Here is a 23898-nt window from a genome sequence, read left to right as displayed (position 1 = left end):
ATGATAAGATCTTGTAAAACGTAGAAGGGAAACAATAAATGACAAACCTGGGAAGTCAGAGACATTTCCACACAGACAGTATACTTGAGTTAGTGTTTAGTAGCCATTTTCCGGGTCCTTACATAAGTGGAAGAGCTTTTCTTTCTTTCTTTCTTTCTTTCTTTCTTTCTTTCTTTCTATTATATTTATTTATTTTTGAGAGAGCACAAGCTGGTGAGGGGCAGAGAGAGGGAGGGGGACAAAGGATCTGAAGTGGGCTCTCTGCTGACAGGCTGACAGGCTGACAGCAGTGAGACCGATGTGGGGCCCTAACTCATGAACTGCCAGGTCATAACCTGAGTGGAAGATGGTTGCTCAATGACTAAGCCACCCAGGTGCCAGGAAGAGCATTTCAAAATGAGAGAATATATGCCAAGGCACAGAGTCAGAAAGCGCTTTTATATATCTGGGAAAACATAAATAATTTTGTCTGGTGGAGGAGGTAAAGGTCGGAAATTTGCCAGCAATCGTTTGCAGTAATAGTTAAGGGCCAGATAATGGAGATCTTCTGCATCAATGAAATGCTTATGCATTTTGTCCCATGAGTGATATGCAAACATAGAAATGTTTTAAGTGGATATGTGTTATGTTTACATATGCATTTTCGAAAAAGCATTCTGGCAATGCATGAAACAGGATTGAAGATGGGCTAGATGGGTGATCAATTAGACATCACTTACAATGGTGCTGTCAGGAGAACAAGGAAATGGAGCGGCAGTGATGGCTTTGGAATGAAGATGTCAGGATAAATGCAAAAGCTGCTAAAGAATCAGTGACCCCTTTTCTGTGAACTCACCATGGTGGCTGGAATCCTGTACACATATCCTGAAAACTGGAAGACCTTTAAGGCTCTCGTTGTAGCTCAGTACAGTGGGGTTCAGGTTGGCAAGCTGTCCGTACCACCCACTTTCACTTTATTTAAACCAACTACACCCTAAATTTCTCCATAAATTTCCTGCCAGCAAGTTCCCAGCACTTCACAGGGACCGTGGATCCTGTGTATTTGAGAGCTATCTCATTGCCTACCATGTGAGCAATGAGGAGCAGCAGAGAAGAAACAGGTGGCACAATGGGTGAACTTTGTTGATAGCAATGTAGTGTTACCAGCCAGTACCTGCCCACCTTGGGCATCATGCACCACAACAAGCAGGCTACAGAGCATAGAAATGAGGAGGTGGGGTGACTTCTGGGGCTGCTGGATGCTCACTTGATAATGAGGACTTTTTTGGTGGAGAACACATGACGCTGGCTAACATCACAGTTTTCTGAACCCAGCTGTGGCTCTATCAACAGGTCCCAGAAACTTCTTTCAGCCAGACCTTCAATCAGAACAATACCTTCAAGTGAACATCTCTTGCCATCACCCAGATGCCTGCACCTGTCCTTGAAAGAGGTGGGGGTCAGTAAAGAAACCACACTGAAAGAAAAAACGAAAAAGAAAAGAAAACAGTGGCGTCAGTGATAGTTTCTTGAGTTTAAAACCAATGATCAAACATTAACAATATGAATATTATTGTTAGATTATCATATTTAAATCATTATTACTTTCATATTTTAGTTATGGGATTCTTATCCAGAGTGACTGCTAAAATTTTATCAATAGTGTCTAAAAATACCTTTCATGGAACTTTTCATGGAAGAGAAGATGATTGAAGGCTGAGAGATTATTTATAAGATTATCATTTATTAAACTGGGATAAGAGGTTGGGGGGAAGGCATTCCAACATCAGAGACTGCAAAAAATAGTATTTCCTCTCTTCCTAAAAGCTGGAATCCACCCCCTCAGCTATTAAGGAACTGTAGTCACCCTCACAGTCAGGGAGCTTAGAATTCATCATAAATTCATTGTCACTTCACAGATACATAATGGGTAACATTACATACAGATATTTAATTCATTTGCTCTTTTATAAAATACTTATTGACAAACTATCTCTCTGCCTCCACACATAAATGTTAGTGAGAGTGATAAGAAGTAAGATATATTGTTTGTCAGATTCTACAATTTAAAGAAGAGACTACAATTTAAAAAAGTAAGACAGAAGTCCCACCCAGAGTACTGGAGTCCTTCAGCTCCCCCTTACCTCCTGCCCATGTCAATGTGAAGGTTCAGGAAGAGGACAGTTACTGCTTCATTCCTGGAAGGCAAAACAATCTGGAATCTTCATCAGATCCTGTTCTTCTTGTTCTTATATCCTATATTATCAGCCTAATTTAGTTGCTCTCAAAGTGTGTTGCATATATATTGAATACAAAGTTCATTAAAAATGCAATCTCCTTGGCCTCTACAATTTATATTCTGACGTGATAGAGATATGGTGGCATTCAGGAATATGCATTTTTAACGACACCCCAGATGACTCTTATTGAAGAGGTCTGTAGTACACAATTTCATAAATGCCAGTAAAGTTATTCTCATTTCTAAAATAATAAATTAGAATGAAGTCAAATGATTACCCTGAAATGAGTTTGTGGAACAGGTATCAGAGATTCCAGTGTTCTCTTCAGCAGCACATATACCAGAAACAGATTCCAGTGTCTGCCTCATTTGTAAACTTTGAGTTCAGCTGCTTAGTGGAATAAAATGTCCTGAAAGCCAGCCAGACTTCCAAGATGTTATAGAGCTGACTGGGTATGGGAAAACATCCTTACCAAACATTTGCCATGTCTGGAGCTTATCCTTAATTTAACTCCCTGAAAGTTACCTCTAATGGGCATGCCTATTTAGGAATCATAACCCTTGTGCTAACCAACCCACATTAGACAGGATTTGTTTATTTGTTTATTATTTATTTATTTATTTATTTATTTAATTGAGCATAGAAGACAATTTTCTACTTAGAGGGTCAGAAACAATAAAATAATATACAATACCCTTGTTTTTGTCTTTACATATAAGTCTAATTGAATTTCAGAAGTTTTTACTCTATGTGTTTAAAAATTTGCAAATTAAGGCCAAAAGGATAATTATCATAGACACAAAAATGCACAAGGTCAACTTAATTTTGTGGTCTTTTTATATTTCCTCTAAATATATGAATTTGTGGGGTGCCTGGGTGGCTCAGTCCATTAAGCGTCCAACTCTGGATTTTAGCTCAGATCATGATCTCAACGGTTTGTAAGATCGAGCCCCACATCCGACTCCACACAGACAGTGGGGAGCCTGCTTGGGATTTTCTCTTGCTCTCCCTCTTTCTGTGCCCCCGCACTCAAAATAAATAAATAAAACATTAAAAAGATATATATGAGTTTGCATTCATGTTATGAAGCAAAGTGTTTACTCTGAAGTAGTACCTATAGCAACTTTCAACCACATTCTTCATACCTTTAAGGTGCTTCAAAAATATTTATATTTTGGATATTAGGAATTTGTTTTTTTCTTTATGAAAAGAAACTTATTAGTGTTTTTATTCTCAATAGGGGTAGGAGTTGTAATTTTTATATTTTAATAATATTTGGATAACTAAAAGCCATATGAGTATAGTATAACAACAATTTATTATGAATGAAAAGGCATCTGTCTAGCTTCAGCAATAATTTCTATTATAAGCATATTTTTTATGCCTTCAAGCTTTTCTTTCAAATGTGTGTTGGGGATGTATGTGGTATTGTTATAGATCAAATAATTTACTATATTGGAAATGTTTAGAGGCTTCATTTCCTCCTAATTAATCTCAGAAAGTTCACTGATTTTACATCTTCTTTGACTTTGAATTTGCAAGATGGAAGTCTTGATAATAAGCCTAGATTAATCAGAGTAATGGGCTTAGATGGAGTTGCTTTAACATCTGGTAGGTTTGGACTTTGCTTCTGGGAAGTGTGTGCACATAAACATTAACAACAAAGGGCCATGTGTATCCAGCATATATCAAATTCACTGTATTTTAATACTTCCTAGATTGCCTATGGATTTCTTAAGGAGATCAATCCACACCAAAATTATATATCAAATGACAATTAATTCTTTTTTTTAACTTTTAATGTTTATTTATTTTGAGAGAGAGAGGGAGAGACAGACAGAGAGAGACAGAGCACAAGCAGGGGAGGGGCAGAGAGAGAGAGGGAGACACAGAATCCGAAGCAGGCTCCAGGCTCTGAACTGTCAGCACAGAGCCTGTTGCAGGGCTAGAACTCATGAGCCTTTGAGCTGTTAGATTGACTGAGCCAAAGTTAGCTGCTTAACCGACTGAGCCACCTAGGCACCCCGAATGACAATTAATTCTTAAAAACAAGAGGAAATTCAAGGTAAAGACCATAATTTGGGTAGTTCTCTGAACGAATTCTTAAATGATCAAAAGTTTACAGGAATTTGAAAAGTAATTTAAATCTTCAGCTTAATTGATTGAATTAATTGAACTCAGCACACGTTGAAATACATTGTATAGAACCAGATAACTTGAAGAAAATAGCTGAAGAAATTCAACAAAGAGATAAAGACATAACGACATAAAATGGAGCTAGAAATGAGGCTATTATAAAAATAGGTACCATAAATCCTATATCTTTGCCAAGCATGGTTTAGAGTTTTGTCATTTATCAGTGGGCATGAGAAGAGAAATCTAGTTTTTTATACAATCTACAAAATTCTTAAGATACAGAACATTTTAGTAAACACATAGATGTTTCTGATTAATAAAAGAAACATAGAAAATGATACAATAAAGTAAACTTTCTTAACACTGAGTATATTCTGTATGTAAAATTCATAAATGTAGAATAAAATGCAATATAGAATGAAGTATAAGAAAGTAACAAAATGTTGGCATAGGGTAATGAATAATATCCCAAGACCCACTGCCGAATTTAATGGTATTGTTTATTAGAGCATCTGTCGACGTAAGACCTGACTTGATATTTTACGTGTATCCTGCTTCTTACAGATTTTACAGATTTAGTCCAAGAGTTTAAACTTTGGTACTTTAAACTTTGGTATGACAACCAAAGGATATAAGTATGATTCTATTATATGAAGTTTTATAACAAGCAAAATGAATCAGTAGTGATTTAAATCAGAACCATGGTTACCTAGGGGAAGGTTTGGTGGAAAATTGTTTGTGAAAGGGTATGAGGAAACTTTTTGGGTGATAGAAATACAATGCTTGGGATGTCAGGTACATGGATCTGTGTATTTGTCAAAACTCATCAAATTGTACATTAAAAATGGTTGAATATGTAAATTACAGCCCAACAAAATGATTTAAAAACACAATTTTATATAAATTAATTTAATTTGTGCTCTAATTATTTTCTACTCTGACACATTTTTCCACGTCAAAGTGTATTTTATTATACTGTAATTATTTTATCCTCTTTATATTTAGAGACCAGAGTTCATGTTTGTCTTGTTTACCATTGTATCCTTAGTGAGTTACCCATAATTCATATTCAAAAATAATTTTAGAGTTAAAATTGATAATAAGATACTCAGAATTCTATTTTCGTTGATAAGCTTGAAATATTTGAGCTGTCATAAATTTATTTAAAAATTAGAACACTATAAATGTCCTGCTACTTAACTTCACAGGTCTCTGATTTCTAGCGGAATGAAATATTTACACTATTATGACTACACAGTGTATGTATATCTATCTGTTATGCATGAATGTATTGATATATCATATTATTAACTGAGTGAAAAGGGTAGTCTTTATGACACTAATTTCATATACACTAAAACTAGCGGGACTATATTGGTAATACTGTCAAAATTACAAATGATTGTATTACTAGTTCTTAAAATATTTTTGTCACTAGTCTGTGTATTATATAACTTTTCTATCAGTTTATTTTATTTTATTTCATATATCTACATATATGTATATATACATATATATGTATATATAATTTATTTCAAGTTAACTAACATACAGTGTATATACAGTGTGTTCGTGGTTTTGGGGGTAGGTTCCTGTGATTCATCTACCAGTTTTTACCTGATAATGAAATGAGAATAATTTATAGCTGAACTCAGTGGTAATTTACATATTTCCATATCCTCCACCTCTCTACCATGTATGGAGCTGTGACATATTTCCAAAGTGAAGGGAAGTGTTACATTTCTAGGCTCTCCAAGTATCTACCTTAGGCCACAGAACTGCTCTATCATGAGTTATTTCAAAATGAAGGCTTAATTTAAGACAGACAGAATGGAACACAACAGACGTAGAGGGAATTCTGGAGCATTTTAACATGTCTGAGCTTCAGTTTCTTTATTTTTAAAATAAGGACATTGAGCTAAACATTCTTAAAGATCTCATTCAATTCTAAGTCTATAATTCTGAGATCATCATAGGATTATAAGTTTCTTTTTTTTTAAGAACTCAACTTGAAAATAAGAATAGGATATGAAATATGAAGAATGAGATTATCTTTTAGAATTTAGGATGACATGGTAATGACTTCCAGACTAACACTTATTTTCTCATTTTATGTCTCAAAAACTGTGTCTCCATTGAATGCACAAATATGCCTTAAAAGATGGCCCATTAAAATAATTTTCCCTCAACCTACCAGACTAAGCAGTATGAAGAATTATGACTGCTTTTCCATCTCATATACCTTCTACTTCATTGTATTCCTAAAACTCAGCACAATATCTACAATTTAGTAATTTCTCAATAGCTATTCAGTATTATTATTATGAGATGACATAACTGAGAAAAAAATTGATCAATGTCATTTTTGCTATTAGATCATAGTTACCCTTTTAATGAACAGTTTATAAGCATTTAATATTAAAAATAAGAAATAAAAAACTTGTATATTTTAATAGACATTATTACTTTCATCCCAAATCTCTCCCTCACGTTTTTTTGTAAGGCTTTCAATATTAATAGCTTGAACACCCACACACAAATTCTTAGCAGATGGATATCCTATGCAGTATTGAGTACCTCATTAATTATTCAAGAATTTGTAGGTCTAGTTACAGAATCAAAAATGTCATTAATCATTAATAGTGCTTGCTTAAATGCATTAGAATAAGCATTTACTTCTCACAACAGAACACCAAATGTATAGATTACCCCTGTTTAAAAATTACTTTCCAATTTCACCCACTTAAAAGTTGGTTCATGTTTAGTCCTCAAAGCCATTTTCTATCAGGGGAGTATTGCCTTCATTCTGTCTTTTAAATGAACCAATTTAAATGGGCATTTACCTAATTTTCTAACTTTTTATACATTCTTTTAATTGGAAACTCTGTCCAAAGACAATGTCTTTTAAAAATGTATATATTTTTAAAGTAGATTTGTTAAATTTCTTGGCATATTGTAAATTTGTAAGCACTTTCAAGTAGAATGAAACATTCAGGAATTTCAACACTATGATCTAGGAGGTGAAAACCGAAATAAACATAAGGTACTAGATAAAAAAAAAAATTAACATAATTCAGGTCAAATTTCTCAATTTATAGGTAAGGAAAGTGAGACTAAGTGACAACGTGATGAGCTCGAGTTCACACATGTAATTAGAATAGGAGCTAATACTAAAAATAAAATTCCAGTAGTACTCTGCACAAGCATTACACTATTACACAATCTGTGTACTGTAACTTCCAACCAGCTCTGCTTGAATGGTGTAATTCTCTAAAATTGCTTATGAAAACACAACCTAAGTATAAATTGTTTTGCTCTTTTCTAGATGTATAATCTATGCTTCTTAAATGCCAAGCCAGACAAAATGAAAGCACAGGGTTATTTGTGGACATGAGAAAGAAATTTTGTGCAGTTTGTACAATTTAATAATTTTATTTTTATTTGCATGGCAATAGGAAAGTACAACAAAATAAATATTTGTTAAAATGTAGTGTTTGAAAGCATTTTCTCATTTTGTCAATGGTAAGAATAACAACCTTACGTGTATTTTCTCATTATGTCAATGGTAAGAATAACAACCTTACATGATTAACAAATCTTCGACCAATTTAATTTCCTGGAAAATCCAGACTGAATATGATTCTAGGAAAGACTAATTAATAAGACAATTATCTTCCCCGGTATCTTTTCTCTATCTATTTTGACTTCTTTATACTGTTGGTAGTTTCTCAATGATATTCTTCTTATTACTAACTAACTAATTAACTAACTAATGCTAATAAAGGGGTGGGTAATGATAACACCTCCATTATGTATTAAAGATCCAGAGATGCATCACTGGCTTATTACTGATTTAACTGTAGCACAAGTCGATAAGCAAGTGTCAAGAAATGAAGTAATCTCTTTTACATTTTTTTAAATGTTTATTTATTTTTAAAAGAGAGAGAGAGAGAGAGCGCGTGCAGAGAGAGAGGGAAACACAGAAGCCAAAGCAGGCTCCGGGTCTCAAGCTGTTAGCACAGAGCCCGATGAGGAGCTCCAAGTCATGAACCATGAGATCATGACTTAAGTTGGAAGCTTAACCAACTGAGCCATGCAGGCAACCCTGAAGCAAGCTCTTTTAGAAGCTCTCACGTTATTATGAAGTTTCAGTAAGATGAAATAAATACAAGTAGATGAAACCTACAAACATATACAGTAGCCCTCCTCCCCCACCCCCCCATCTCTCCTTATGTGTTGGTTTTACTTTTATTGCTTTCATTGCCCCTGGTAAGGAAATAGTTGTCCTGCAGTAAGGAAATAGATAATCCTCCTTCTGTATCATCAGAAGGTCAATAGTGGCCTAATGCTACATCACAGTGCCTACATCATTCACCTCATTTCATCTCAACATGTAGGCATTTTATCATCTCACATCATCACAAGAAGGGTGAATACAATAAGATACTTTGAGAGAAAGAGAGAATACATTATTGCAGTATATAGTTGCAACTGTTATATTTTATTGTTAGTTTTTGTTGTTAACCTTTATTACGCCTAATTTATAAATTAAACTTTATCATAGATGTGTACATATGGGAAAAAACCAGAATATACAAGGTTTGGTACTATCTATCAGTGGTTTATAGCATCCACCAAGGGTTTTAGAACATGTCCCTATGCTTCCCGTAATGGAGGATTACTGTAGATAGAAGACGATAGATAGATAGATAGATAGATAGATAGATAGATAGATAGATAGACAATGCAAAACTGTAAGAAGAAAGAAAAAGTAATTGGGTAGAATATTAGTAACATATATGCAGGGTTTAAAAAGATTTGTGTGAAATGGTTTTGCAAAGAGGAGGAATCTAATTTGTAAAATAAAATAAAAAAGCTAAGGAGAAATTAGCAGAAGTCCCAATGTCTTCTCTGGAAGCATAAAATATGTGAGTTATCTTAAGATATGGCTCATTTCAGCTACTGAGAAATGCTTAAAAATGGTAACTAGGAGCTAATGTTAAATTCTGTTTGAAAGGGACCAATTAGAAAAACAACATATGGAAATGTTCAAAAATATTCTGGAATTAATCAAATATTCGGAACCCCATCAGGTATTAAAGTACTTCATAAATTTCTCAGCAAAGTGTTCACTTAGTAATATAGAAACAGTCACTTAAGTTGCTTTGAATCATTTTTATATCTATTGTGATTTAGTGGTGAGAGAAATTAAAAAAGCATTCTCTCAATCAATTTTTACTACTTATTTCCTATATATTATTGATGGGTAAGTCATTGAGTCAGGGAAAAGATCATCTTTTTTATTTCTGGAATTCTCACCATGCATCAACAAAAATATTAAAAACTAATTGTTTGACTAATTAAAAGTTAATGTGGTCTTTCAACTTTTTACCAACTACATAAACCTACTTACTGTTTAATTTTGGAGCATAGATTCAGATTTTTGTTCCTCCTGCTATCAGAAATTATTCCTATTGACAGGTTTTCTCTTTTTTTATGTGGCTGAACCCTAAAGTAGTCTGCAAAATAGAAACCCTCAGCTAATGAGTTCAAAACATTTAAATTAGCTCTAGTTTACATTTGCTTGGGAATCAAGCAATACATGTTTCCCATGTGTCAGTGCTTCATATTTCAATAAACAACTTTTCATTATTTGGATGGAATGAAATTTTCACATTATTTGACAGACCATTAAAATAAGTACATTTCAAGGTTTATGTTTAGCTTTTGCTACATGCTTTATTATAATATAAAATGGCAGGGTTGCTGAATTCAAATAGTATGCTTGGAAATTGGGAGTAACCCACCACAGTGAGGATGAACAACAAAAGATCGTGTCCACTGGATAAGGAGGTCCTCTGAGTTTTTGCTAAACGCGCTCAGTATGCAATGGTTCAACTTGGTGAGCTGCGATCTACCAGCTTCCCTGGACACCGGGACTGGCTAATTGGCACTGCTGGTTACCTCAAGAACCTTTACCTGTCAATTCCTAGGTCCCAAGGTAGCAGGCAATACTGTTCGCTGTACGTAGTTGTTCTCAAACTAGTAAGTCAAATCGAGAAGTCCAGAGAGTTTCTCTAAATTAAAACACTGCTACATTCACCGTCAGAGGAAATTAATGTTGTGGCTTTTCTTGATTTATTTTGAATTGGGAAAGAAGAAAAGGGTTGCTTATAGAGCAAACCCCTCCGGAAACTTTCCTTTTACGTGCTCCAGAGAGTTCACACTAAGTACACTTACATTCTGGAGAGAAGTAATGTTACTCAAACTTTTAAAACACCTTTCTCTGTGATTCTTCTAAGAAGATAATGGAAAGAGGCTTTATTTTGCAATCAATATTGTTGTTAAAAGACATTTATGGCTTTATGGAACTCAGTTAAAAGAACCCCTCAGAAAAAGTAACTGAAGAAGAGCTGATACCTGACTCTTTCTTTTCTCTTAATTTAAGACAGAAACATCAAAGTTGCAGGCCCTCAAGCAGTAGCAAAAGTCAAGTGCTGCCATTAGACTACAAAGCAGCCTTTGTAAATTATTAACTTTCCGATGGCAGCATAAAGTTAGTTTCTATATAAAATCATAAATATTAATCAGTCAAGGAATTATTTAAAATATATAAAAATACCTTAAAATATTATCTTACGGGTCTGCAAAGCATTTTGAGCTTTTGTAATTTAGAATCATTTACCAGTAGAAACATTCATTACAGGTAACTGGGGGCAACTGTCACATCGCTGGAATAATTTTCAGCTTTATTTATGGCTTAAATTAGCAACCTCAAGAAAGCCTTCCTACTAAGCAGAAGTAAAAATCCCATCCCCAAAGATTCCCAACTATCAAATCATAAGTATATGCAATTTGGGTGGTAACGTGTGGCATGTATGGTGATGTGACTTTTTTTCCAGACGTCCAGAGGGGAAGGAATCTTTATTAGTCTCCTACTCCTGTGAATACTTCTGAGTCCCTAAGGATTTTACTTATCTCTTCAAACTGTTTTGTAGCATTAGGCATAATCCAATACCAGCCTTCCTTTTATAAGGCATGAAATGGCCCGATTGGGAAGAATAAAGAGTTCCTCATTAAACGCAGCATTCGTTTCTCTTCTTCCCAGACTCACTCTCCTCTTTACTTGGTTAGCATGGATTTAGACGGTGGCAAAGAATTACTTTATCTTCAGGGACATTAGACTTTTGTGCGATTTTCAAGAGCATGGTCCCAGGAGTGAGCATCGCTGTGCAGCACTCCCTTATGTAAGATTTTTTGTTTTTTGTTTTTTTCTTTTTCTATAACAAATCTTTGAAGAATTCAAGAGACCCACAAAGGGTTATTACATATTTTCCTGTTGCATTTCTTGCTCTTTTCTGGATGTGAAAGTGAATATTGACTTCGTAAGTTCAACTTGACTTGACTTTGGTTGACAGGTGAGATGATACACACAGGACTTTGGGAGTGAAAGGTTACGTCCAAGAAAGAAATATGCTTTCTCAGAGCTTCAGCATTCTTTGTACTATATAACTAGATCCCTCTAAGGCTGGGATTGTCAGCTTCAAGTTTCAATGCACTAAGTAAAATTTAGATATTTATTTTGTGAAATTAAATATTTATATTTCAAGAGCTCCTTTTTACAATTTGAACTAGTACATATTGAAATTTTTATCAATCTGACTTTCTTGTACAAATAATGTGATGTCAGAGGAGCTGGAGATGGGTTTGGTTAATATAATCCGAATTCAGGAAAGACTGCTTCTGTTTCTAATGACATGTATTTATCAATTGTGTGACCTTGGATAAATCACTTATCCCCTGAGACTGACGGCTTTCATCTATAATATTAGACATAAATCTTTGCATTATCTCACAGAGCCAGTGAGTGGAAAAAAGAGGATACTGTATTAGTAATATAACAAAATAAATACTTTCAAAACTGTAAGGAAGTACAGATAAAAGTGTGAAAATGCCAGATGATATGAGACCTGATATGTTATATTATGAAATATGTTTGTATTTTTAGAATATTTTGCATTTGAAGTGAAAACACCAGAGGTGCCTGGGTGGCTCAGTCGTTTAAGTGTTGACTTGATTTTGGCTTAGGTCATGATCTCATGGTTCCTGAGATCAAATCCTGGTCCCGCTCTGTGTTGACAGTGCAGAGCCTTTTTGGGATTCTCTCTCTCTCTGCCCCTCCCCCGTTCATGCTCACTCTCTCTCTCCCTCTCTCTCTTTCTCAAAATAAGTAAATAAACTTGAAAAAAGTAGTTGAAATGAAGTTACCAGTTTATTGATGGTCAGCAATGTATGACATGATTAGTATAAATAATTTCCATGTAATTTGACAAAAGTGACACTTTGTGAATTACACTGTATGTGATAACATGAGAATATATATTGCCTTCTACTCCTCAGCTAAATAACCCTGAGGAACCACTGTTGGAGAATGTATTGAATGAGCATATACTAGGTCACCTAAGAAGTAAAGATATGTGTATTGGTATCATCAAAGATAAATGTATCAAGTCCCAGACAAAGTAAAAGAAAGCATTATTTCTGCTGACTTCATACAGCATGATAAATATTTCCATTAGCTTTCCAAATATCATGTGAAAGTTACCAAATGATTACATATATAGATACACAGTATCTTTACAAGCTGTGGGGTGCTTAGGTCTCAGTTGATCTTACTACCTTAAGTATGAAAATAAATGTATAAACCTAGGCTTTGTGCACGTGTACATATGAACATAAAGGCACTCTGTTTTTATTTTTCAGAATCTTAGTACTTTTGTACCAAGGAAAATTAAAGCCTGGGAGAGACTTTTAAATCATCTAAATCTCCTCAAAGGCAAGGCATAAAAGAATCAGTCTGAGGTGCACATTGTCTGATAGCTGAGTTGCCACCATCATTATTCCTAATTATTTTTGACATTTTGTCCATTATCCCATGAGGCTCCTTAGAGGATAGAAATAATCAGCTGGAATTGAGGACTAGTTAATTATCTATACTGTATAAAAAAAGTTGTGGTATTATAGATGCAACATCAATTATGGAAATTGGTGATAAACCCTGACAGTAGAAATATATCTTGGAAATGACTCTTAGCCACAAATTTAGAAATCTTGTCACCGTCTCTTCTCCCCAATAAACTAGTAAAATCTCATTTGCAACCAGAAATATATATAAGAGTAGTTTAAGTGAATTACATCATAGGAAACTATAAAATATAATCACCTTTTAAGCCTGCAAATACAGTGGTTTTTAAAGTTGATGATTTATGCAGGATAATTATATACATTTTTCCTATCTACATGAAGAAGCGATTGTAATTGTTATTTGGATTTTGTTTATATTAAACAAGAAACTGCCAGTTAATTTTACAAAGATAATTTTATAAACAGTTGTAATTTTTTATATGTTCTTAACCCAGTATTGTACCATACTAAGCTTTGGGATCTGAATGTGAACTGTTACAAAAGTCATTGGATTGGAATTTTACCAAAACACCCTTAGGCAAAGGCTAACTTTTGAAAATAATTAGCTTACCTATAATACTGGAAATGAAGTTGTTTTCTCCACATAATATTTCAACAATGGATTGGAAAATGAAGATTATCTTTGTTTTATGGGAAATTTTATTTATATTTTGCAATGTCAAGTATCAGCATTTTGTATTCCTTTCTAACAAATCCCTCTTCAACTCTTTTTTGAATTTATAGATTATGTTAGTAAATGCAGCAAAATGCCTGGTTTTTTGAGAACTCTGTAAATGAAGGAAAATGTAAATCTTATTAACTGGAATGATCCCATCAACTCACTATTTGTACAGCTGGGAAAATAATTACAAGCCAAGTGTGGTCAGATTGCCAGGGCCTAGCCTGTTCTATGAACTGTCTAGATCAGTGTTGGCATCTCAACCAGATGAAATATTGCTAACCCAGGGAGCACATAGGCTTTGGGAATGTTTTTGGTTGTCTCAGTGACTAGGTAAGAGAACTACTGGGATTTAGTGGAGAATGGGGGGTACTAATTTACATGACACTCTGTACAATAATAATTCACCTCATCCTAAATTTGCCCCAGTGCTAGTGGGTGCTCAAGATGAAAGCTGATATACAGAGAAAATTCTGGAATTCCTATTTCTATTCACTTGTACCTAAAAATGAAAAAACAAAAAACTTTACAATATTGGTATACATATTAGTATAATTACATGTGAGTGATTCATAAAGTAAGTAAATACACATATACTTCATATACCCTCACATTTACTGATAGCGGTTTACAATAAAATAAAATAATGCAATGAAATAATGTTTGAAGATTCTTGCTTTAGAAAAGCAAATATTTATTAAGTTTTGCCTGATAATGATCACACTTCAGGATTATCAGTAGAGTTTAGGATGGTTTATCAGGACAATTCTTTGAGTAGTTTCAGGAAGACGGAAGAGTGGAGGGGGTTTATTGTTTTTATAATCTTTTTCTTTTTTTTTCTTTTCTTAGAGTCAAAGTTCCTCTTGTTTGACTTGCTTAGGATGGGTACATCAGTGATGGTTCAGTCAGAGAAGCAGACAGCATATGTGTGTGTATAAACACACACCCACAAACAGAAACAGGCCATATTAAGAGATTTGACCTCAGGCAATTGTGCCCTTTGGCTAAGCAGTCTCTGTAAAATTGTCTTCACATCTAATGTTGGAGTTGAAAGTCTGCAGAGCAGGCCGACACATTACAAAGTGACTTCACTAGTCATTTGGAAGATGAACTGTGTTTCCCTCTCTGAGGCTTAAATGTTGTATACAATCTCCTCAGGGAGTAGGCATATATTCTGAATAGGAGTGGGTTGCGTGATTTGTAATAGACCAACATCAAGGCAATGTAAATATGACTTGGGTTGGAAGTGGTTATACAACTCTGAGGCAAATATATTTTTAATTCTAAGATATAAAATTAATATCTACACAATTGAATCCTTAGGGAGTAAATTAATTTAATGCAATATGTTATTTAGATCCACTTAAAATTTAGTGGCTTGAGTAATATGTGGAATACTTAAGCAATAGAACATGACAAACAATGCAGCAGTTCTGATTAATTTACTTCTTTGGTGCTTCCAGTCTGCATCAGAAAGGCATTAATCAACTTTACTTCATGGCTTGCTAGGTCTTGTTGCAATTATAAAATGATTTGCTATTATTAATGTTTAAAAATATTAATAATAATGTTTGTATTCTCATTGATAACACCATACCTAACACCTTAAAATATGCAGTTAAATATGTTATTAGATATTTGCATATATTTACCTATGATAGAGCATTTTATTATGTTACACAATTCAAGAATTTTAAACGGTAGTGTGTATTCCATGCAGTCAAGGCAAAAACCCAAATGTGAAATAGTGAAAGGATTAGTATTTAAAGCCGAAATACAACACACACACACACACACACACACACACACACACACACACATACATGCAGGCACATATATAATTTTTTTATTCTAGATTTTGGTTATGACTGTAAAAACATACTTGAACTGACTCTTACAGAATTCATCAAACTGCTACATAATCGTTTAGTTATTTGTATCTATCCCCACCAAACTCAGGATATAATAATTGAGAGCAGTTTGTATAATATGAATATTTGGTGTACAAAAAATTTGGTGAAAAGGTAGCACAATGTCAAAAAAAAGGAAAAAGAAAAAGACTTCTAGTACCTTCCCTAAAACAGGTTATCAAGTCCTTCATCTTTAAAATAGGAGATCTAAATTAGATAACTTAAAAGTCGCTTCCTTTCCAAATTTTGGTGGACTATGATTCTGCTTCAGCTTTAAACTTTCTTCTTCTTTTTATTAACTAAATATACAAGAGACACATAAGAATGAAGTTCATATTTTTAAGAGGAGAAGAAAGCAGCACGGGCTATGTGATTGTTTTGCCCAGTTTAAAAAGGGATCATTCTGTGGGTCTTCAGTGATCCTATTACAGAATTCCTAATTCAACTAATCTTCTAAGGCTATTGTTCTCTTGACTGGTTGTCACTTTTCTCCTATACTGTCATTTTAGGCAAAAGTAAATCTGCTAAGTAAATCCTTCTTGCATTGTTTGATTAAGTAAAATCTGTAAGTGGAGAGAGAAACCAACTTTCTTCACATGCTTATGTAAGTATTCGATTATGTTCAATTTTTGGCAGAGAATAGTGCTTGTTTCCTCATCAAGACATTCAGTCATAGAGTAAATCCATTTTTTTTTAACAGATCAGATTGAAGCCAATTGATCCTCTCTTAGAGTTGGCTGGGTAGAGCTCATCTCAGCGTTTCCCCAGAAATAGATTCTGAGAAGGAAATTAGCAAGTGGGAGGAATTTTAGAATGCAATCTAGAGATCAACACTGGAAGAATGGAAGGGAAGAAAGCAGGAATGGAAGGAGGCCGGAGGTGAGCTGTGATGCAGTCTCAGTGACCTCAGTTCATCCATGGGGAGTGCCGAAAAACCCTTATAGTTGTTCTGAATAGGAGCAAAGTTGGTGGATGGCTATCTCTGCACACGAATCATTCATTGACTGCAGGCTATCCTGTGAAGACACCCATGACTTTGAGAGTGATGCAATTCAGACAAAGCTGTTCTCAAGAGAGCTGTTGGTTGAGAGATGTCTGCCAGCAACATTCCCACGAGCTAGAGGAATATGTCCTAACATCCTAAAGGGGTAGGGAATTAGGGAATGTACTGCAGAAACTCTGCCTCATGGATTTCCACAACTCCTGTAGAATACCTACTTTCATTCCCTTTAGCTGGAATCGGAGCAAACTGAGCTAATTGATAAAGACTGCTGAATTTTGGATTCTGTTTTGAAAATCAATAAACAGTGTTTAATCCATAAAAATATCAGATTAGGAAAATGAATAAATTTCAATGGCAATAAATAGAACAAAAAAGAATCCAAAAATCATATCAAATCAGCTAGGATATTTGAATAAACCATGAGAATATTATGTAATATTCAAGATAACTGATTTCAAGAAAATACTGTTTTCCTCCTTATTTGTTTTCACTAAAAATTTTAGAAAAAATATGATGTGACAGGGCCGCAAGTAGGAGTACATCTTGACCAACACACTGCTGCTTGGCATACCATAGGTGTACCAGGATTCATGCCAGAATGGACATATTCCATTTTGACAGTCTAAAAACACTTGAAAATAATTAGACATAGAATTAAAATGAGACCAGGCATGTCACATTCTGAATAACAAGTTAACATTCCATTTTACCTCAATATAATTTTAAATAATGATGTTTCACTCATATGAGATGGGAGAGAATTGATTGTTGGGGGAAAAGTTAAAACTAAAAATTTTAAAAAAAATTTTTAACATTTATTCCTTTTTGAGAGAGAGAGAGACAGCGTGTGAGCGGGGGAGGGGCAGAGAGAGAGGGAGACAAAGAATCTGAAGCAGGCTCCACGATCAGAGCGGTCAGCACAGAGCCCTTTGAGGGGCTCGAACTCGTGAACCACGAGATTGTTACCTGAGCTGAAGTCAGTCGCTTAACGACTGAGCTACCCATGTGCCCCAAAATTGAAATCCTTTGAAATGTATATATCTTTTAATATTTGGGAAATAGCGTGTAAAAAAGAGTCAAGAAAGGTTAAATGGAAAATAAAGGACAAGGTATAACAGAGGAAAAATTAGGTTGAAAAGATACATTTTTGGATGACCAAAGAACCAATCAAGATATAGAACCTGTTCTTAACCTCAGATACTTCCTCACTCTTTATTCAAGTCAATCTCTATGTCTCATTAGGTGCACAGTGTTGTGAAATCTATAAATGATTGAATTTTAACTCAATTTACTTCTCTCCTGTTGATTTAGAAATTCTGAAACCATAATGTTAGTATAACTGAATTTTATATGCATTAATGTAAATAAAAGGAAATTTTAGGATATAGTAGATTTTTTTTTCTGCGTGTGTGTGTGTGTGTGTGTGTGTGTGTGTGTGTGTAAAAACCAACACTGTGTAGACTTTAAATGATTAGGACAATTAATCAAAGTACTATCTAAAAATCTTTTTATTCAAGGCTTAGGTTTAATTTTTTGATGTTTAAAAAATTTTTTTAGTGTTTATTTTTGAGAGAGACAGAGCATGAGTAGGAGAAGGGCAGACAGAAAGGGAGACACAGAATTCGAAGCAGGCTCCAGGCTGTGAACTGTCAGCATAGAGCCCAATATGGGGCTTGAACCCACCAACCATGAGATCATGACCTGAGCCAAAGTCAGAGGCTTAACCAACTGAGCCACCCAGGTGTCCCTTTATGGTTTTTATATTCCATGGTATTACACAATAAATACAAAGTTTTTTAGAAGCAAAATGGGAATTATTCATTGAAAGAAATATTTAATGGTAAGATAGTTGATAAATTAAGACTACGTAGTGATAAAGTAGGCATATATAAATTGAGTATTACCAGAGTAAATAATGAAATCTCTTTTTATCACAACTGCAATGCATTAATAAATACAGTGCAGGGTGGGAAAGATGAAAGCAGTGGAGACTTTCTTATGAAGAGTCATTTATTTTTGAAGTTAATAGGGGGTTATTTTCAGATGTTTGGTTAGTTATGCCACTGGCTAAAGCATTTTATTCACTCTTATATCAATCATGTGAGAGGTTGCTTTTTGTATTTGCTCAAAATGGCAAGTGCTAGAGTCATAAGACCTCAATTTTATTGTGACACTACCATTTGCCAAATGTATAATCTCTTTGTTCAGTTTCCTTCTCTTAAAATGGGGATGATGATTGTACTCACTTCAGAGGATTGTTTTGAACATTAAATGAGATAAATAATGGATGTAAAGCTATTAGCACAGTGCCTAGCACTAGACAAATCCTCAATAAATGTCTGTTGTTTTGTTGCTATTGTCATTGCTACAAGGCATGCAATAAAAAAATAAAAGGGAGTCTTTACATAGATGAATTTATCTTAATGCCTAATCAATGAAAAATTCATTCCTTCATTCAAAAAGCATTGTTGAGAGCACACTTTGTATGAAGCACTGTGCTAATGGAGTTCCAGAATGGATGCTATATTGTGTCTGTTCTGGAAAAGTGCCTGGTCTAGTGGGAGTAACAGGCAAGGCAAATGTTATTAAAATATAATAAGATAAATGTATAATAATAGTATATACCAAATTCTACAACACAGTAGATGGTGGCCTAGACTTGTGGGAAAAGATACATAGGGAAATTTTATTTGATTTATGTCTTAAAAGGTGATCAACAGATTTCAAACTTGGGGATAGGAAAGAAGAAGCCAGGAAGAAGATATCTTGGCACAGCATTCAGTATAGACAAAGACAAGGAGATAGGAAAGGATTTAAACAATGGATCTAAAGGTCCACTAAACAATGTCAAATGTCATGTGGGGAAGTAAGTAGAATATAAAGGGAGCCGGAGAAGTAGTTTTAGATCCTTTCATGGAAGGTCTTGGGTATGAAATTTATCCCGTTGTCTCCTTTATTGTTGTCAACACAATAAACACAGTTATTTCTCCTTGTATATGGACTTCAGAGAACTGTATTGTATAATTAATGAACACTTGATTAACAGAGGAATGGACATTGACTATAAAGAGATGAGAAATTCATCTAATATATGACAGCCTTCAACTGGCTTCTCAAGCTGGTTAATTTTGGCACACTTATATTTGACAAATTTAGTAACCAATTAAGGACAACAAATCACATATTGCAAGCAACCAAGACTTGCACCAATCTTTTTTAAAATCTATTTTCCTCTGCATAATTAAGCAGTTACTGCATTATGAAAAACATTCATCTATGGTGAAAGTGGTTTGTTCAATGTAATTTGTTAATATTTTCAAAAAGTTCCCAAGAAAGTTTACTGTTTCAAATAGAAATATCTTCCTCCTCTCAGCATCAAGACAAATGTAAACCATTCTCTGAGAGAATGAATGTATGATGTTCTGTCATATATTGTAGTCATTTGCTGTATTTGAAAGGGGCCCATGAAACTCCAAGTATCTATCACCATATGCACAAAACTCCTGAGGAAATAAACAGCCAGAGATATTTCCTTGGGAACACTTTGGCATACTTTGTTTCATTTGATCCTGGAATACTTGCCATGGTTGATTGGACCAGAGAATATTGACATTTAGTCCTAGTGATTAAATAGATTTGAGTAAGAGCATAGAATCTACATACAAGCTCTGGTGTAATGGTCTCAGAACCATTCTTTGTGAAGTAGATTTAAAGGAGATAAGATTCAGCCAGTTCTACCTAAGGTTTATCTTAGAATATGGGGATGAGATGGGAAATATGGAAGATATTAGATTATACAGCAACCCATGTCACCCTTATGGAGAATAACTTATATAAATGAACAATGTCACAGATAGGAGACAGATTGGAAAATTCAGTTCCATATATATTAACAAAATCTAGATTTAAAAATGCTTTATATACTGGTTTCTCAGTTACTTGGAAATCTATTTCAATCTTTTTTACCTCCCATATGAACAACATGCCTGAGATTTAAATATCTCATTAGGTGGACATTAATAATGTGGGCACTCTGTCCTCTAATGGCAGAAGAATGAGGCTCCCTAATCTCTTACCTCCCAAAGGAAAAAAAAATTTCAATGTATTGTGCTTCTTTAGTAGATGCTGATATTAGGAAAGAGCACCAGAACCACTTCTATAACTATAGACACATATTGATTCACCATTTAAGTAGTTCACCTATTTTAGTTCATTATATGCTTAAAGTAAAATCATCTAGTTTAGGAGTTGGAAAAGCTTTATAGGTGAATTAGTAATACATGTGCATTAAATTCATGAAAAGTTCAACTTGGTCTTGAGGTGGTATTTAAAGTTTTGACAAAGTTTGATCAATCTTTTCTTACATACTCCATATAGTCCAATTAGTTTCACTGTAAGTTTTGTTTTGACATCTCACAATGGTTTTGTACCACTGTAGGTGTTTTTACTAAGATCCTTTCTTTGCTTAAATACTCAGCATATTAAATAAAACAACCACAAAAATTTCTGCTGCTAAATATGATATATTGCATTCAGTATTAAAAGTAATAATTCTTGCATGATTTGCATTTTTTGTTACTTTACTATGTATTTCCTATTTAGCTATCACTCAGTGAAGATGTATTTTGGTTGGAAATATATATATATATATATTTTTTTTTAATACTGTTTTGAAATTCTGTCAGTTTTGCAGGTAATATATGTGCATAGATGTTAAGTGCACATTCAAATTGGTGGTACTTTACTAAATCCGACAATGGGGATCTGTTTTAAGTGTGCATGTCATAATTATTTAAAGCTCTGTACATTTGGCATTTACTACGTGAACACGTGCCCTTCACAGTGTGAGTGTTTCCTGTGAGTGGTATGTGAGTACTTGTTGATAAAGCTTTGGTGGCACTTAAGCACCTAGAGGTTTGGGGTACAGAGACTATGAAGAGTTTTAATGAATCATGAGGTTTTTAAAAATAGCATTGATGCCAGGCTTTATATCTGTGAAGTAATTTGCATTCTCATTTTCAGGTAAAAGAACTTGAACCCTAGAGTGGTCAAATGAACCATGAATGACTACTTCAGAGAGTGAATAGAGAGTAAAGTACATTTCCCAGCACACCATTTACATACAGATATTTCTAAAGTCAGGGAATTCAATAGGGTAATAAACATCAAAATGTTCCTGTATTCAATGAAGTTTTATCAAAAATATATCGAGGAATTGTCAATGAAAATAAATGCTTTGTTGGTGGTAGATACTTTTAAAGGGGCATTTGTTCTTGGCTGGCCAGATACATTTCTTATCTGTTAAGTTCACTAGTAGATAGAGAAAGCATTTCTCTTTTGGTAGTTGTTTGTTTTTTGTCTCGTCCAGCTCTACACTGAGTCTCTTGAGGGAAGGAGCAGTGGTTTAACAATCTTCGTGTTCACATAAAGTGCCTCCACAAAATAAGTAATTAATAATTATTTATTGAATATGTATCTTAATATAATTTGACAATTCTGAAATGAATTCACCAATGGTGAAAAAAATGGATTTGAAGCTTGGATAATTAGAATGCCATAGATTTCTTAAGTAGTCACTAGATAGTATTAGTGACACCTAGATAATGGTCCCTAAAATACTTACGACAATATATGTCCCCTCTTGGTGGGTGTCTGTACCTTTTGATAAAGATGATCATTCATAGGGTTAGAAGAACGAGTTGAATCTCTTCCCGACAAAGACAAAAAACATGTTCTTTACTGATTCCTGAATCAAGAAGCCACAGGTGATAACATTCATTCTTCTTCCCGTTACTTGGCTATGTGGATGGACCTTGTGCGTAATTGCAATTAGATGTAGGTGAAGAACAGTACAGGGTTTTTCTTAGCAAGCCGTAGTCAGCCATAGGTAGCTGCCAAGTTATTTTCTGTTGGTGAGAAATAGAAGGGAATTCTGACAAGAATTTTAGAAAGAGTAATAACACAGCTATTAAATGCTCCTTTTTATGTACTTAATAATATGTATGAGGACCAAGATTATTTGTTCAGTTAAATCAAAATAGAATCTGATGTTATTGTGAAATTGCTTAGATAATGCATTTAGCATTTCTTAACCTTTTCCTTTTTTTCTTGTCTTGTCTTTTCTTTCTTTCTTTCTTTCTTTCTTTTTTTTTTTTTTTTTGAGAGAAAGAGAGCTTGAGTGAGAGTGGGGGAAGGGCAGAAGGAGAGGATGAGAGAATCATAAGCAGGCTTCATGCCCACTGGGCAGCCTGACACAGGGCTTGATGCAGGGCTTGATCTCAAGACTGTGAGATCATGACCTGAGCTGAAATCAAGAGTTGAATGCTTAACCAACTGAGCCACCCAGGCGCCCCTCTTAGCCTTTTCTGGTGTGTGTGTGTGTGTGTGTGTGTGTGTGTGTAATGTTTCAGGTCTGCCCTTAAGGGAGAAGTCTACTATCTGAATTTTGGAGGTATAGAAATTTGTGATGCCAATTTCCCAGGTAAGTTTAAGGTCTGGATTCCCTGTTTCAAACAGCTCACATGTACAAAGGATTAGGTTCTATCAGACAATCTGTAATGGTAGAATATACTTTTGTAGAGCCTGAGCATTTCTACTAATAAGAGTTTATTGTTTACTTGGTGTCAGGAAGCCTGCTTGGATGTGGATACCAGATGATTCTTCCCACTCTTCAACGTTTATTTATTTTTGGGACAGAGAGAGACAGAACATGAACGGGGGAGGGGCAGAGAGAGAGGGAGACACAGAATCGGAAACAGGCTCCAGGCTCTGAGCCATCAGCCCAGAGCCCGACGCGGGGCTCGAACTCCCGGACCGCGAGATCGTGACCTGGCTGAAGTCGGACGCTTAACCGACTGCGCCACCCAGGCGCCCCTGATTCTTCCCACTCTTAAAGAAAATCCTTCATGTCTAGAGCAATATTACCTTTTCAAGAATCTGTAAAATAAAAATATGATTTCTTTTCGGTGAGTTTGAAGTCAGAGTTTT

General features: G+C 34.6%; 1 long non-coding RNA gene across 1 annotated transcript; it reads right to left on the bottom strand.

Moving 5' to 3' along the window:
- Nucleotides 1-1101: 1101 nt before the first annotated feature.
- Nucleotides 1102-22814, bottom strand: LOC123580853. The gene is made up of 2 exons (XR_006703562.1): nt 22535-22814; nt 1102-1456 (listed from the first exon to the last, which is right to left on the bottom strand). It is a non-coding gene; the product is annotated as an uncharacterized LOC123580853 (long non-coding RNA).
- Nucleotides 22815-23898: the final 1084 nt, after the last annotated feature.

Source organism: Leopardus geoffroyi, chromosome A1 (assembly GCF_018350155.1).
Source record: "Leopardus geoffroyi isolate Oge1 chromosome A1, O.geoffroyi_Oge1_pat1.0, whole genome shotgun sequence".
Lineage (NCBI taxonomy): Eukaryota > Metazoa > Chordata > Mammalia > Carnivora > Felidae > Leopardus > Leopardus geoffroyi.
This window is presented reverse-complemented; position numbering and strand designations above follow the sequence as displayed.